At 33.6% G+C, this 15,645-nt stretch overlaps 1 protein-coding gene across 4 annotated transcripts in view; it reads left to right on the plus strand.

The window, feature by feature from the left end:
- The window catches only part of LOC118856131 (synaptotagmin binding cytoplasmic RNA interacting protein), a 34,051-nt gene extending 30,227 nt beyond the window's left edge, over positions 1-3,824 (plus strand). For all 4 annotated transcript variants that reach the window (XM_036766237.1, XM_036766238.1, XM_036766239.1 and 1 more), the window contains exon 12: positions 1-3,824. This exon is cut by the window's left edge. The gene's annotated coding sequence lies outside the window, so the exon portion shown is untranslated.
- Positions 3,825-15,645: the final 11,821 nt, after the last annotated feature.

Raw genomic sequence — 15,645 nt, forward strand, 5'->3', positions numbered from 1 at the left:
AATACGGGACATTGAACTAATACTTGGACTTTGATATGAATTTCTTTAACAGTTTTCTCTGCAGTGCAAGTTATTAAAACTAAAGCTACTCTTATTTTCCCAATGTGTTCCAACAAAATCCTTCATAACTTCCAGCATGGTATCTTAATAAAGAATAAAGTTCTCTTTAAAAAATCTGCTCTAAGTAGATTTTTCCCCCATGGTTTTTTTTTTAAATTAAGGATTCCAAAAGTGGTATTTTGAAACATTCTTTTGAATTTGTGCATTTAAATTTTATTGCAGTGGTATAGATGAATGCCACCATTGGTATCCTTAAATTTATTTCTGCTCACAAAGGTTAATCATGATTGTCTATATCTTTTTTATAGTAATCACTTTTGAATTGTGTTCGGATACAGCAGTTTCAGGTGTAATCATCAGAGCTGGTTAGTCAGGCATTCCAGATAGTGGTTCTTTTCAGAACCTTTTTTAAAGGGTTGGTTAACTACCTCAGTAGCAGAGGATTGAACTATACCCTGTCTGTACTGTACATAGAAAATCTTTGTAGATAAAAGCAAGGCTTGTTTATATGATATGAGGGTAAGATTATAATATACCAAATGTAACATTCTTAGTTGCCTTTAGTTTCAGAGGCTTGTAAGACTTCCTCATGACCATCATAACAGGCCTTGCTTTTGTCGTATTTTGTGGCTGAAAAAGCAGCCTTGCTTCTTCAGATATTGTAGTTATTTGGATGTATAATAGTTTAGCAAGATGTTACTTTTGTAAGACATCAGATGTTCAAAAAAGTGCATCCGCAACTTGTACTAAATACTGCAGTGTCCCTTTATAAAAAGTCAGACTAAAACTGACAGTTGTACAGTGAAGCCTGACATTTGGATATTTTGAAGTTTTTTCATAAATCATAGAAAATAGTATATGGCTGTAGTTTAGCTTTTTAGGTAAAAGGTATGTTTTCATTAGTGCATTTCTTACAGCTGATCACTGTAAAAACCAGAATCAGCTTTCCATTTCTTATGCAGATCATGATAACCTGTAGAGTAGAGTACAATCATTTGTGCTATGTTTTTAATTTTCTAAAGCACCTTGATGACAGTGAGTGTTCAGTGGTGAAGCATCCTCTAATGAATCACCCTCAAAAGAGAAATAAAACCCTGCCAAGTCCTATTTAGCTAAAGGTAAAAGTGAAATTATAATTTAATTAGGACTTGTTATAAAGAGCTTCCCTTTTCCCCCTTCCCCAAAGGGATACTGCAGTTATACCACATACCCAATAGGCACCACAATGAAGATCAGAGCTTATACTTAAGGTTTTATACACACCAGTTCCCCAGTAAATGCAAATTTAACAAGAAAAATTAGACATGTCATATGTTCAAAATGCTCATGGCAAACAATCATTTTGCATTCCTGCAAATAAAATTGTTTTATACTGTAAGCTGGAGGCGAGTGTAACTTATTTTTGTAATAAAGTTTTTATTTTTTTTATGTGTCATTAATATAAATGTGTGTTAGTACAGAGATCTTCTGGTTTAAAAACTTAGAATTGCACACATTTCAGTATGTTTACTTGTACTTACATAATTTTTAGAATAGTGGTTGCCAATAGCCTGTATGTTTCACATTAATTGATTTTTTTATGTTATCTTAATAAACCATTTTAGTATGTTGTATGTCAATTACTGGGATAGCTGGGACATAAAGTGTAATTTTAAATTGTCAATAAGTATTCGTTGGAATATATGTAAATGTGCCTTGCCGGTTATTGAAACTAACCTAGAAAACAAGAGTGGGTGGCAAAATTAGCTCCTGGTGCTTAATGAAACACTTTTCCTGCCACTAATTTTATATATTGCCCCGTGCTTTTTAAAATTTCATCATTTTCTCTCAAAACTTAGTATAAGTTTGAGGGCTACATCAATAATTGTTACATTTTAACATGATGATAGATCGTATATTAGGTTTATGGAAAGTGAGTGAACTAGATGTAGCCTTCATATCTGATTCTTAATGTAATCCTTGGTGCTAGCACTTCCCAGTGCCAGGGAGTTAAATTATCCCATGAAAGAGGTTATTGCCATGCTTTATTGGCACTTTACTGTCATATAGTTTAAAGGGACACTGTCAAGGTGTTAAAGTTAAATTTCAACTATAGAATTATTTGGTCTGGGGTTTTGGGAAGGATCAATGTCATTTAATAGATCTTCTCATTGCCAAGAAATTTAAGGGTGAACACTTTTGTAAACTCACAAAAGTGTTCTTAAGTGAACAGGGTGCTGGGTTGTCAAGACAATTTGGCACTCTTCACTGGGGCAAGAGGGAGGGTGAACTGATCCTTACAAGGGGAGTCAGAATTGGTGAATAAAGCATTTTTCTCACTGGTAATGTAAGCAGTGGTTTTGGAATAATATATATATACACACACATACAATTGAAATTACTTGACAGTGTTCATTTGAATAACTGAATTCAAGCCATTATATCTTACTTTTAAAATTAAATATGATTTGCACTGTTCTGATATGGGTGCAGTTTTTGAGCAATATAATCAGAGCTAAATAATGCATGTGGTAACTAGTGATAATGTGAACAATGAAGTTCTGAGAAGAAATTAACTGTGGTATTTTCAAACTTAAATTTATAGTAAAATTGGTTTCAAATACTAATCAAAAGATTAAGGAAAACAGGCAATGCATATATAAACATAGTTTGATTGTTACATGACCTATAAAGCAATAATGCTATATATCTGGAATGTGATGGGAATATGAGTACTGGAAATGCAAGTTTCTAATCTTTTAGTATAAATGTCAACATGTCAAGGGAATTGTTCAATAATGTAGGTTATTGCTATTTGTGCTTTTGTTTCATGGGTTCTTGGCTTTGACAGTCTCAAAAATGAACAGAGAATGGTTAAAATTCTGTCTACATTGACAAAGAGAGGTACCCCTCCCTTGAAAAATTACCTTCTTTAAGCATTCTTACCAAATTTGAAATAAGACGAGGTCTTGTTAGAGATTACCGTTTAAATTGATCACAAATTTAATTTATTCTCACCTGAAAGTTAGCTGCTGTGTCAGAACAAATTCTGAATAATATCCATGTCTGTTTCCAAAGTTGTCATTAAGATTTTCCAGCTGCTACTTGAATTAATTGAAGTAAAAAGAGTAAGGGAAAGTGACAAAATCAAAATTATTGAAATATAAGTCATAGTGATTTCTGTACAACCATCATCAGAAGCCTTCCTGCTAAGTACTGACTAAAACAGCAATTCTACTATTGTCTAAAAGGCAACTTTTCTAAGCTGTCTTGACACAATTGCAACTGGGAAATACAGAAAGGGTTTAGTGTGAAGAACTGAACTTTTTGCAAGTTATTAAAACTTGGTTTACAGAATTTTCAGTTATTTGACATGATACATGTAATGTTAGGTGTCAGATTTATAGGACTGATACTTGGAGAACAGTCTTTCGACTGCCAAGCTAATGGCACTTAATATATTGAAGCCCCTCCACCCCGCCAGTTAGGAACCATCCTTTACCTTGTGGGAGATAGTGAGACGTATTTAATTGTTGAAGGGATAAGTAGCAGCTCTTAAAATGTTGGCATGGGGAGATGGCAGTGGCCTGGAGAAAGAAAAACTTTTGGCCTTAAAGTATATAAAAGCATAGTCTCCAAGAAAATTCTACAGTAGCTACAGACTGCATTACTCTTAACATTTGTTTGACCTGCACCATTTGAATTCAGTGGTGGATGTGAAATTGGTGAGTAAATTTACAACTTAGATATGCAATAGTAATAAAATTATGGGATGGTGTTTTAAAGTGTGGCTCAGTGGTAAATTGATCCATATTTTTCTTGCTACCCAGTGGGATATGCCACTAACTTTCCAAAGACTTTGTTCAGCATCAGTGTTGACCTGTGAAGTAAAATCCCTATTCCATACTGAAAAGATAGTAGTATTTCTCTAAAGTATTTACAAAACAATGTAGGTGTGGTCAATCTTGATATAGCACACCCTTTCAATGGGAACTCAGTGTCCCTAACTTTCTTAGCCTTAGAAACATTGTTAGGCAACAATTTTTTAAAAAGTGTGGTATTCTAATCAAAATTTGGGGCTAAGAATAAACTCATGATAATGATTAATAGTATTCATCTGATGGAAACTCTTGGCAATCAGGCAATGAGAAACAAAAAACTTGTACTTGAATATACATTTTTATTTCAGAAACAATCAGTTCTCAGTATAAATGGTATTTTCTAGTTAACTATAAGGGTGACTAGATTTTTTTCCCTTGTTTCCATATTATAACTCCCTCCCTCAATATGAAATCCTTGAACTCAAATCTAGTCAGTTTTTGGGTTTTTTGATTTGGATTAGATGTGTGAAGTACTGTCTTCTGCCAAAAATCCTCAAATTACCTGTTCTTTTAAATTTAGTGGGTTTGTGCTTGTTTGAGACCAGTTTTAAAAAAGAAAAACAAAACTTGTACTATTCTGTACTGCCTCTGATGTTAAGAGTTTGTGTATAGCATAAGGAAGCTAGCTCTGACTATATTTTCCTAAGAATAAAGACCTATTTTTGTAGCATGTCTTAGGACCTTTAAGAGTCTAAGAATTATTGTGAGTGTCCATTTCATCTTCTTTCTTTTAACAGCTTTCTAATAAGACATGGAATATTTAGTGCTCTTGCCCTTTTTCTTACCCAAAGTAAAAACCTTACCTAGGAATTACCCCAATTCTAGCATATTTTAGGGCTAGAATTACTGGGATGTACTTCTCTTAATTTTATGTGCAGATGAAAACATTCTGCAGTCAAGTACATTCCTATGGATTTTGATGGAGAAATCATGGTAATTTGGTTCATTTCTGCTTTTCTAGGAACATGTCCCAGCATGCAGTGTTCCTCCATTCTCTGTCTCTAGCAAATACATTTCCCCTGAAGATTTGGATGTGAGAGGTTGAGGTTGCCAGGAATTCTGGAGAGGGAAATGAACATCAATCTGCTTAAATATTATGCTCCACAGTTAGATGACTGTGCAAATGAGGCTAGGTAGGTGAACTCAGCTTAAAATGCACTTACTAAGCTGAATTGGTCAAGAACATTTAAAAGAATGAGGGACTTAAATAATTGCTTTTTCTGTGTGGGGATAAACTAGGGGGTTATAAGGCTCATGTATCCAACACAGTGGTTCTCAAATATTTTTGGTCTGTGGGCAAGATAAGGTAGTCAGTGATTACCAGAAATATTAGCCAGAATTGAGAAAGAATGATACTACTTTTGATGTGATATTGTGTAATTTCTCCTAAATATAAATTAATTGTTTAAGACACAGCTAATGTCATTGTTATAAGCAATAATAAACGGGTGGGTTGGGTTGGGGTGTGGTGTGGTGGTCGTGGGGGGCAGATAACATCCAATAATCCACAGATAGTTTTTCTGAGAACCATTGCCCTAGACTGTCTAGACCACGCTGGATTAAATTCTAATTTAGTGCCTTACTTCCAGAACTGGCGTATTGAATAAAATGGATTACTGAATTATAAACTTGAGTGACTTAAAATCCATTATGGCAAGTAGTTGTCTTTTGTCATCATATCAGGTGGTTTTTTAAAAAAAGTTCTTTGTGATATAAATCTAATAGGATTCTGACACCATTTGATAGCATAAAATATAGGAGTGAGGACAGATGTTTTGCTACGTGAGTTTCTTTTGTATATTTTGACCAAAAATTCTGCACCTTATCTATATAGGTGTGGTACTTTCAAACTTTGGAGAGCAGTTTTTGGAAAAGCTGCTGCCTACCACCTGTGTAATGATCATGAATTGTCATTTCTTGCCTCTTTTAGGCTTGTCAGCTGAACTTTGAAAAGAGAGCTGATTTTCGTGCTTCGAGGTTTCAACTTTGGAGAGAATTTTAGGACACCTAAGGGAATTGGCACCTCCATTCAGTTATGAACTACAGCCAACTCTTTTTCAGGGCAAAAGGGGAGAATTTTGGTGTGGATTCTTAAATACCACAGATAACTGACAGGAAGTGAGCAAATTAGACCAGTGCACAGCAGGTTAAAATTACAGAAAGAGAATTGGGTATATTTTACTGAAGTGAGACAGGTGGCTTTTTTGTTAATCTAAGAATGTGAAACACTAATGTGGAGTTGTAAAATGGAAATTTTGAGAACATGCATACCTGGAAAGTATTTAAGTTATTTGTATACTTCTCAGACCTGGCCCATGCTGGAGATGCTCATGGAAATGGCAAAAGCAAATACCTTGATAATCCGTAAAGTGGATCTTCCACCCATAAACAATTAAGAAATGGCTCTAATACATAGCACTGTGTTTCATGCTTATATTGGGCCTCTTGTAATGATTTTAATTCATATTTTCACCTATTTTATGAGAATTTAAAAAAAATGCTTTGTGGTTGATAGTCCATTTGGAAGCAATATACTTGTATTAGTCTTTATTCTACATCTCAATATGAGGAAAGGACATTTGTGTTTTAATTTCATATTTTAGTGACTTAAGACCATGTCAATATCTATGCTGTTTCAACTAGGAGAGATTTCTTTTTAGAATGTTTTTTATATGTTGTACTTCATTTAGTGTCTCTACAAACTTTTGAACTGGAATTTTCTTTACCCAAATTTTCTTTACATTTTTTTTTTAGTTATTCCCAATTCCTTTTTGTTTCATTTGCATTTCTCAAATTACATTCTTGGTTTTTAAAGTGTTTAGGAGGAACCACAGGAAGCCAGCTGATAGAATATATATATATGAAATGCTGATAGAATATATTAGGTCTTGGTAAGATTCACTCTACAAGCCTGTATATTGTGATAGAATTCTGTCTCAGCAAAACACTTAAATTTATCTTTCTTGAAATAAGATAATTACAAGCTAAAAAGTTTCTAAAGAATTTGAATAGGCTAAGAGCTTTCCTTGGAAAACATGGAGTGACAGCAGTTATCTTTAATTCTACTTTCAAATTTCATTAGAACATAAATGTAAGACCAGGCAGGTGACATCTATTCATTACCCAGTGGTGCTCTTTTTTTTTTGGTTATCCTGTATAGAGTGAGCTTGTGTTGCTTGTCAGAATTACGCCATCTCACTTTATTTTATTGTCTCGTGTGTCCTGTTTTATTGCTCACTTTATTTCATCCATTCTTTTCTCAGTTCCAGCTTTTACTTCCCTTCTTTGTGTATGTTTTGTCATCGTTAGAATGTAAGCTCCTGGAGGGCAGGGAAATTCTGTATGTGTTGTATGTGGTGCTAGGCACTCAATAAATGTTAACTTTTTAAATATAAAGACATTTCTAACCCAATTCGCAACTTAAGCTTTTGGCTGAAATTTGTTTTACTTAACTAAGTTTGTTTTAAATGAACATGAGCTCTTTTGAAAAGGCTCTTTGTTTATATTTCAGGTAAACTTGGATCTTAACTATTTCAGTTTTTTTTAAAAGTTAACTTGTAATGGTGGGTATCATTCCATGAGTACCCCTCACTGGAAACCCTTCAATGAAAGCTAAATGACCATTTGTTATGGATACTGTTAAAAAGGGATTAAAATAGGGTGAATGATAAATTATTAAAGGTTGGATGAGATAACTTCTGAAGCCTTATCTCTTCTGATTCTGACATTTTACTCAAGATATTTTGTTCTGGTTAACTCAGTGTTAATTTCGTTTTTAGGTACCTCATCCCTCTGTAATAAGTAGGATTGATAATCCCATCTTATAGATGGAGATATGACTCCTAGCTAGTGATCATTCTTCACTGGCTTAAGTCCATGGTACTTTTGAAGATAATGTCTTGGATCTGTGTGATGTCTACTGAGGTACAAAACACACTATCCTAGAATCAGTTCCTTTTCCTGTGGCAATATTTGAATAAAAACAATAGGAAAGAAGGAATGCTTAATTTAGAATGAGAAGATGAGTTCAAATGTATAACACCTCTTAATCAGCTAATTTTTAGCATAGGAGGCAATAAAATGATCCCTATGGTCTGATTTTTTTCAGATTTAGGTAATTTTTTTAGATGAAAAATCCTGAGTTGAGTCATAACTTTGAACCCCCAGTTAAGAAAATTACCAACACATGGCCAAGGGTAGGAAACTTAGCTTACTGTTGCATTTATTTGTCTCTAGTTAGCACTTTTTATCTGTCTGGTTTTAAAGATCAAATAGTTTAACTTCTTAAAACTTCATTTTTTTCTCATCTTTCAGGAAGGGGCCGGATTAAATGATTTCTAAGGTGGTCTGTTCAACTTCTAAAATTTAAGATCTTGTAATCCATTGAATTAGCTGCTGGTTGTTATAGTACTTGATTTTGCAGTTTAGTAACCTGATAGTTCCCTCTTACAAAGTTGATAAAAGGATTCAGTGGCGTACTGAATGTCAAATGCCCTTTGTCAAGGTCTGTGAGAATTCAGGGTACTGGAGGTTTTCCAGTAGTGGTTAGATAAACTAATTGAAAAAGTATGGTAAGATTAATGATTTGAGTAAGGCTTAGACTAGCAGGCATTTGAAGTACCAACTTTTAGGGTTCTATAGTGTTAACATGTAAAATGACCCTATCCCAAAGAAAGACAGCTCTTAACATTAATTTGTCGAATTAAAAATAACTTTGTAATTGTCCACCATTATACTTGCTAAATATTTCTATAATCCTTTACTAGATTAGTTCAGAACTAATCTAAAATTGAAGATTCCAAATATAAATGCCCTTCATACATTAACATAGTTTGTGAGTACCTTTGGCATGACAGAACTTTGCTGTGCAAATGTTATTTTATAGCCAGAAGAGGTCATTCCTCATGTAGTGTGCTGTTCATTACATAGAAGCTTAAGTATCTGAATATATAAATTATGCCTCAATTAGTGGGGGATAGGGGAGGTTAGAGAGAGATCTCAAAATTAAAATAATTCCATAAATATTTGGTATTAATAAGAAATGATATATTTTGAGGCCATCCTTGTCATATTTATGGGAAAATATTCCATTGCACTGCACATTTAAACATTTGCTGTAGGTTTTTGTCTGTTGTTTAAATCATTTGAATTTCTTAAAAGATGTGGCACTGATGAGGTAACATTAATCTGATTCTGGGAACCTAGGTTTTCAATGACACTTTGTTGTCTAAAAAAGAATTTTAACGGTTATTTGTTACTTGTTACTTGCGGAGTTAAAGCCACAGGTAAAATGTTACCTTGCAGCAGCACAAATGTGCCTCACATGGAAGCTTTTACAAATTAGAGAATGTTGGGTCAATTGAAATCAGTGCTATTTTGCTTGCAAAAGTTTGATTCAAGCCAAGTATTGCACTTGGCTGAGGACTGTTAGCTGTTCCTGTATTCTGTAGCCTAACCTTTTTCCCACCTAGCCCACCAGCCAAGTTATTTGAGCTATCTGCCTTCTTCCTGGCTTAGAGGAAACTCAAACAAAATTATGATATTTTGGCATTTAATGAGAATCCCTATTCATCTCTATACCTCATTCATCACATACATCTTTCATTGGTTAGAAGTTAAATCAAATGTTCTCATGAAACCTAGTCATGAGGTACATTTCCCAGGACGTCCAGTTGTTACTTGTTTTACAAGCTGGTGGTATTAGACTTTAAAAAAAAAAACTCGCTGTAGTTTTTTTTGTGCAATGTTAACAGTACTGAAACGAATTTCTTTCAAACAATCATTTGTCTTTAGAAATTGAAACTCAAAGCTTCATATTTGCAAGAGCTGAATTTGATTTTAAATAAAAAGGTAGACATTTTAGAATTGAGATCTTATGAATTCATATAAATTCCCAGCACTTAAAATTATTAAATATCATTAATTTTCCCAATGATCAGTTTAGGAGTTTAGCTGCCTCTTAGGTGATGATTATGACTCAGGCCATTCCTAATACTAAAATGAATAATCCGCAGAAATTCAGATGGTACTAACAGACTAATCCTTTTATGATGGAAAAATCAGTGTTAAAGTTTTTTTTTTTAAAGTAGGTGAAGAATTAGCTATCTGGCCAAGTGATTTTTGCCTTCTGTAAGTCCACCCAATGAAAATCATATTAATATTGGCAGTACTCAATGAAATTTTAAAGCTTTTATCATCTCAAACTTAAAACTCCTAAAGAGGGTTGATAATTATACTGAAATGCTAGAATAAGTAACAGAATCTTAGTTTTTGTGGAAAAGTTGAAGTAGTTGTAAAAGATTTAGAGTGACCTTGTCCTGCTGGAGATTAGAACTTAGCTATCTGATATTTGTTAAGGACAGGGGAAAGTGTCTAAATCAATTTGGTTAAAAGGAACTTAAAATCCTGGCAACGACAACACTTGCAAGTTAAAATGTTTTCAGCCCTAGTTTTCTTTGGATTTCCATGGCAACTAGGATGAATAGAATCAGCCTCAAGTTAATGTATATGATGTGAAGAAAAGTTTTAAGATGTTTTAAGTTACAGATATTGCTTGTGCATATACTCAATAGTTTATCTTTTCATAGCTGATCTTAAATGGAGAAAGATTATCATAGTTTCTCTTGTAAGCAAAGGTAACTTCTCAAAAAGCAAATGTCAGTCAAATCAGAAAGTTGTTAAATGTGGAAAGCTTTCTATAATTCCCTCTTGTTTAGAAGACATAAATCGTGTTCGTTGACAAATCAGTTACCTGTTGAACTAGAATGCACCCAATGAGCCACCTCTGGAAGTTTCAGAAAATGGTTAATCCCAATTTTAATCACTTTAATATAACTGGAAATAAGTGAGCCATTAAATAACCTGACAAATTTTGGGGTGATTTGGATGGGAAATTTAATGGTGTTTTTCCTGCCATAACTAACCTTGCTAATGTAAAAGTTAAAACACAAAGCAGAATGCTAATTGTTCTAAGTTTGTAATATCGTACTTAACATTGCATCAAAACATTTAAAGAATAGGTGGCTCATCAGATTTTCAGGTGAGAAAGCTAACTCTAAAATCTTTATTGGCTATGGTGTTTCTGAAACTTATGTGTTAAACTTTGTTTTCAAAAATTGGACTTCAAAAAGAATGAAGGAGGCATCATTAAAAAGAATCTTTTAAAATTTCAACAGTCTTGGCATTTACGGTAGACTGCAAATTAATGAATTGATAGTGAAATGTGGCAGCCAAAAAAAGACTGAAGCCTTAGTTTGCATTGAGAGTCATAACTTCCAGGAATTAAAGAGGTAATGCTCCTTAATTTATACTGTCCTGTCCTACTTGGACCACCTTTTGAGTATTCTGTTAGGTGTGGCACAGTTTAAGGACATTGGAGGATAGGTTGAAGGAACAGGATGTTTATTCCAGAGAAGAGAATACAGGAGACTTGGTAGCTGATAATTGGAGCTATTCCAAGAAATAATTTGTTGGATGTATTCCAATGGAGGAAATTCCTTTCAAGTACTGGGGTTTCTTTTGAGTAGGGGAATGGGCTGGTGTGATTTTGTCTTAACTAAATTGTTGACCTAGATTTCCCTAGCTTTGTCTATTGTCTTTAATAATGTGTATATCACTTTTTTTTTGTCCTAAGAAAACAAAATAGTATGTTTGTGCCAGAAACAACTGCTATCCTCATGAAATACCGTGGAAAACTGGCAGTACTCATAAAATATGTAGGTCACAACCAATTTTCATTCACTCTAATAAAAATGAAACCTTAAAATTGTAAAATTTTCAAATGACTTTAATATTCTCATTTGATTTTCACAACCCTGTGAAACAGACCAAATATATAATGGCATATTGCTGTATCTGGTCATCATTCTACGAGAGTGCATTGTTGTTTCACGATATAATTTTCTGAGTTTGTTAAATTTATTTTAATTAGTTCTGAACTTAGCCAAGTTAGCACTTAAGCTTGCATTGTTAAGACTGAGATGTTCAAGTTACAGTTTTATTATTTGGGTGACCTTGGTTAAGCTACTTAATTTCTGAGTCTGTTGCATTAGATGCTTTGGAGATGTCCTGAATTAGTCATTAGACTGGCAACATGGGTTAATAGTACTGATTACCTCCTGTTTAACTGTGCACTTAAGGGAGAATATTAGGCCTGGCTTCCAAACTAATTTGGATTAGAAAATCTCAAATCTTTGAACATAGAGGAATTGTAAACATAATGGAGTAAGAGGTAAAAAAAAAGGTTGGAAATTTTTTGGAGGAAAACTGAAAATTAGGTCTTTTTTACATTTTAAAATTGCTAATTGGGAAGAGTTGCTAGCCATAAGATTTAATCCCAAAACCCTTCACTCATGCAGAATGGCAGAGTTCCTTGGTATTTTGGGAAACATGAAATAAAAGATCCTATAACAACAGGGTAAAGATCTTATTCTAACTTTAATATGTAAAATGGCATAAAATATGGCTATAAAGAATGTACTGTTAGATTGATTTTGCTAGTCTACCATGAGGATATGATTATCTTAAGATACCTTACCAAACCAATGCTTAATTAAAGCAAACCAAGTAAGAGCAATGGATGCTGCCAACCAACAAGCTTTTTCCTAGAGCAAATTCTTTGGAGAAGAAAGTATCTTATTTCCTAAGGATGTTTTGAAAATTATAAAATCTATATTAGAACAATATTTTTAAGGTAATTAATTTTATGATGACATATTTTGTTGTTGGATAAGGTATTGTTGAGACTCTTTGGAAACTTAAGCTCATTTTGGTCTCTAGGGATTTAGTGCTGGTCTGTTTCCACCATCCTTTTTTGCACTTTGATGTTTTTGAGCCAGTGTATATATAGCATGATGAGCTTGTAAAGTTGGGGTAGGAAGCCTGAATTTTAGCCCCACTGCCACTACTTTGCTGCACTTGTTTTTGGTAAGTCACTTAAATTTGGCTTCAGTTTCTTCACTTGAAAAATAGAGGGGGTTTGGACTCTTGACCATGAAGAACCCTCTCAGTTTTAACCAAATATGAATCGATGATGTTACTAAATGTAAACAATACATCTTTTTTGTGTTTAAGATTCCTTGTAAATTAACTCTAAATTTACAGTTTTCTAACTGCATATACATTCATTTAATCTTCGTATCATGTTAAATAGGCAGTCATTACTGAGGCTCAGATAGTTTAAGTGACTTGACCCTAAATGATGTACAGCAGTAAATGAAAGAAAGGAACCCAGCTCCTCTGATTCCTAGTCTAATTTCCACAATACACTCTCCCCTCAACGTTGCCTTTAATAATGGAGAATTCCAGGATTAAGCTATGACTATCCCATTCCTATTTTGCATGTGCTCCCACATAGCTTAGTTTCAGCATTTAGAATATTAAGTTTGGCATGAGTTAAGTCAAACTTTTATCTTCCTTGGATCAACTAATCAACTTACACAAATTGATCACATGAAGTCATTTCCCCTCTCCAGTTTTTTTTAAGACCTTAGAGGTAAACAGTAACACTGGATCATAGGATCATAAATTTGGAGCTAGAAGGGATTAATAATTAAGACTCGTTATTTCGACCCTTTAATTTTTAAATGAAAAAAGTTGTCATTCAATATCCTTACTTTCAGACTCCAAATTCATCATTCCACTGTTCCTAGTACTCTTACAGATAAAGCTAGTAATTAAGCAGTTAGCTGACAGTCTGAGTATTTATGCTCTATGTAGATCCAAGGTACTATACTTCAAACCTATCATGGAGTTAATTCTGACTTAGAGACTCCTAGCTAGGAAAAAGGCAACTAGCTAGGAATCTTTTTTTGTTGTTTATTAAAAAATCAATCTGTAAAAAGCAAGTAGTACCTAAGCTATTTAGAGACTTGCTTAGAAAAAAACTGGCATAAGAAGATTAACGGAAAAATTTTGGTCCTTGTGGAAGTGTCAAAATTAAAGTGATTGGGCAGTGTGTTGTCAGCCATCTAGTTCAACCTGTGCTAGAATGGTAATCTTTTATACATCTCCAACAAGTGGTCATCCAGTTGTCATAGGAAAAAAATCTCCACTGAATTGGTTTGGACTTTTTTAATAAAAGCAGATTGTATGTGCAAATTGTCCTCATTTGGAAAAGTCACAACCTCATTAAAAATTTTTTATTTTTATTGTATAGGATAAGTGGGACACATGAACATTTTAAAAAGTCTTTTCCTCAACTTTCAATCCAGAAAACTATTTATAGATTAGGGAACTCTAGAAGATGAGGGAATTTTTGGTGAGGGAAGTTTAGTTGCTCATTTGGTAATGAAAATGATGGAGCAAATTACCTATGGATTTAAAATATCTTTATTCTTTTCCATATGCTATTAATTATAAACATAGTACCAATGGATATAGATTTGATAATATATGTTAAAAGCTAAATCTAGAATCCTGGCAAATATACATTAATATCCCAGTATCTTGGAGCTCCAAGGGACTTTAGAGCATCTAGGTAGCTAATTGGGACAGTTGGTAGAGTATCAGGCCTGAAGTTAGGAGGACCTGAGTTCAAATTTGGCCTCAGACTCTTAGCTGTGGAATTCCCAGAAAGTCACTTTATCTTGGTCTACCTCAGTTTCCTCAACTGAAATGGGGATAACCACCTACCTCAAAGGGTTGTGAGGTTCAAATGAGATACTATTTGTAAAGTGCATAGCATGGTGCCTGTCAAATAGTGAGTCCTATACAGATCCTGCTTCTAATGATTGTTATTATCTATGTGCTATTGATATTTATCTAGGCTAGTCATTGTCTTACAGAGAAAAAAGCTTTCAGAGTAATAGGACCATATCCTAGGTCAGAAGCCTAGTTTAATACTCTTAAATATTTTTAACTACAATTAAAAATTTTAAGATATGATTGTGAGGATCAGATGAGGTACTGTGTAAATCCCTTTGTATGCTTTTGCTGTGCTGTAGCAGTGTTAGCTTTCATTAACAATTCTTTTGTCTTACCACAAATTGATTTCTAATTGCTTGAAGTAAGTGGTCTACTGGAGTGTTATACTTTTTTTGTTGTGATGATTTTGGCTTAGTTCTTGATTCTTTTATACTTACTGTATAGACATTGGTAGATGATTTCTTGCAATTCTATGTCTCTTTTGAAATCAAAATCTGAGGAATTGGACTTGTGGATATACACTCTGGGAAGAGTCTTTACTCTTAGGTCAGATCTTAAACTGCACATGGTACTGAGTATTAAAATAAATTCTTAATATCAGACATAAAGAAGGTTGAAAAAGATATGCAAAAAAGAGGCTTGCCTTGTGTAACAAGAGCTTGGCTTGAGTTTTATCCATAACGTGAGTTTATATAGATATATAAAAAGTTTTGTAATTTTGAAATGTTGTGTAAATACATCTTTTATCATTTCATTACTAGCTACTTTGTCATTATCAGATGTTTAGTTTTTACATGTCAGTTATATTTTATCTATTTCTTAGTGGTAAAATATCCTGTAAAGTACATAAAATTTTAAAATGCTATTTATTGCCATTTAGTTCTAAGCACAGCTTGTTTGATAAATTTGCTTTCCTCCAGTTGCCAGGCTTGTTCGCTGATGCCAATATAAGAGGAAGGTGTGATTTATTTCCACTTTCCAGGTAGGTTGATGGTAGGGGAATGACCCATAATAAGTGTTAAATTTAGATTCAGACCCCAGGTCTGATCCTAGCTAAGTGTCAAAAGCAAATTCATTTATT

Source organism: Trichosurus vulpecula, chromosome 7, assembly GCF_011100635.1.
Source record: "Trichosurus vulpecula isolate mTriVul1 chromosome 7, mTriVul1.pri, whole genome shotgun sequence".
Classification (NCBI taxonomy): Eukaryota; Metazoa; Chordata; class Mammalia; order Diprotodontia; family Phalangeridae; genus Trichosurus; species Trichosurus vulpecula.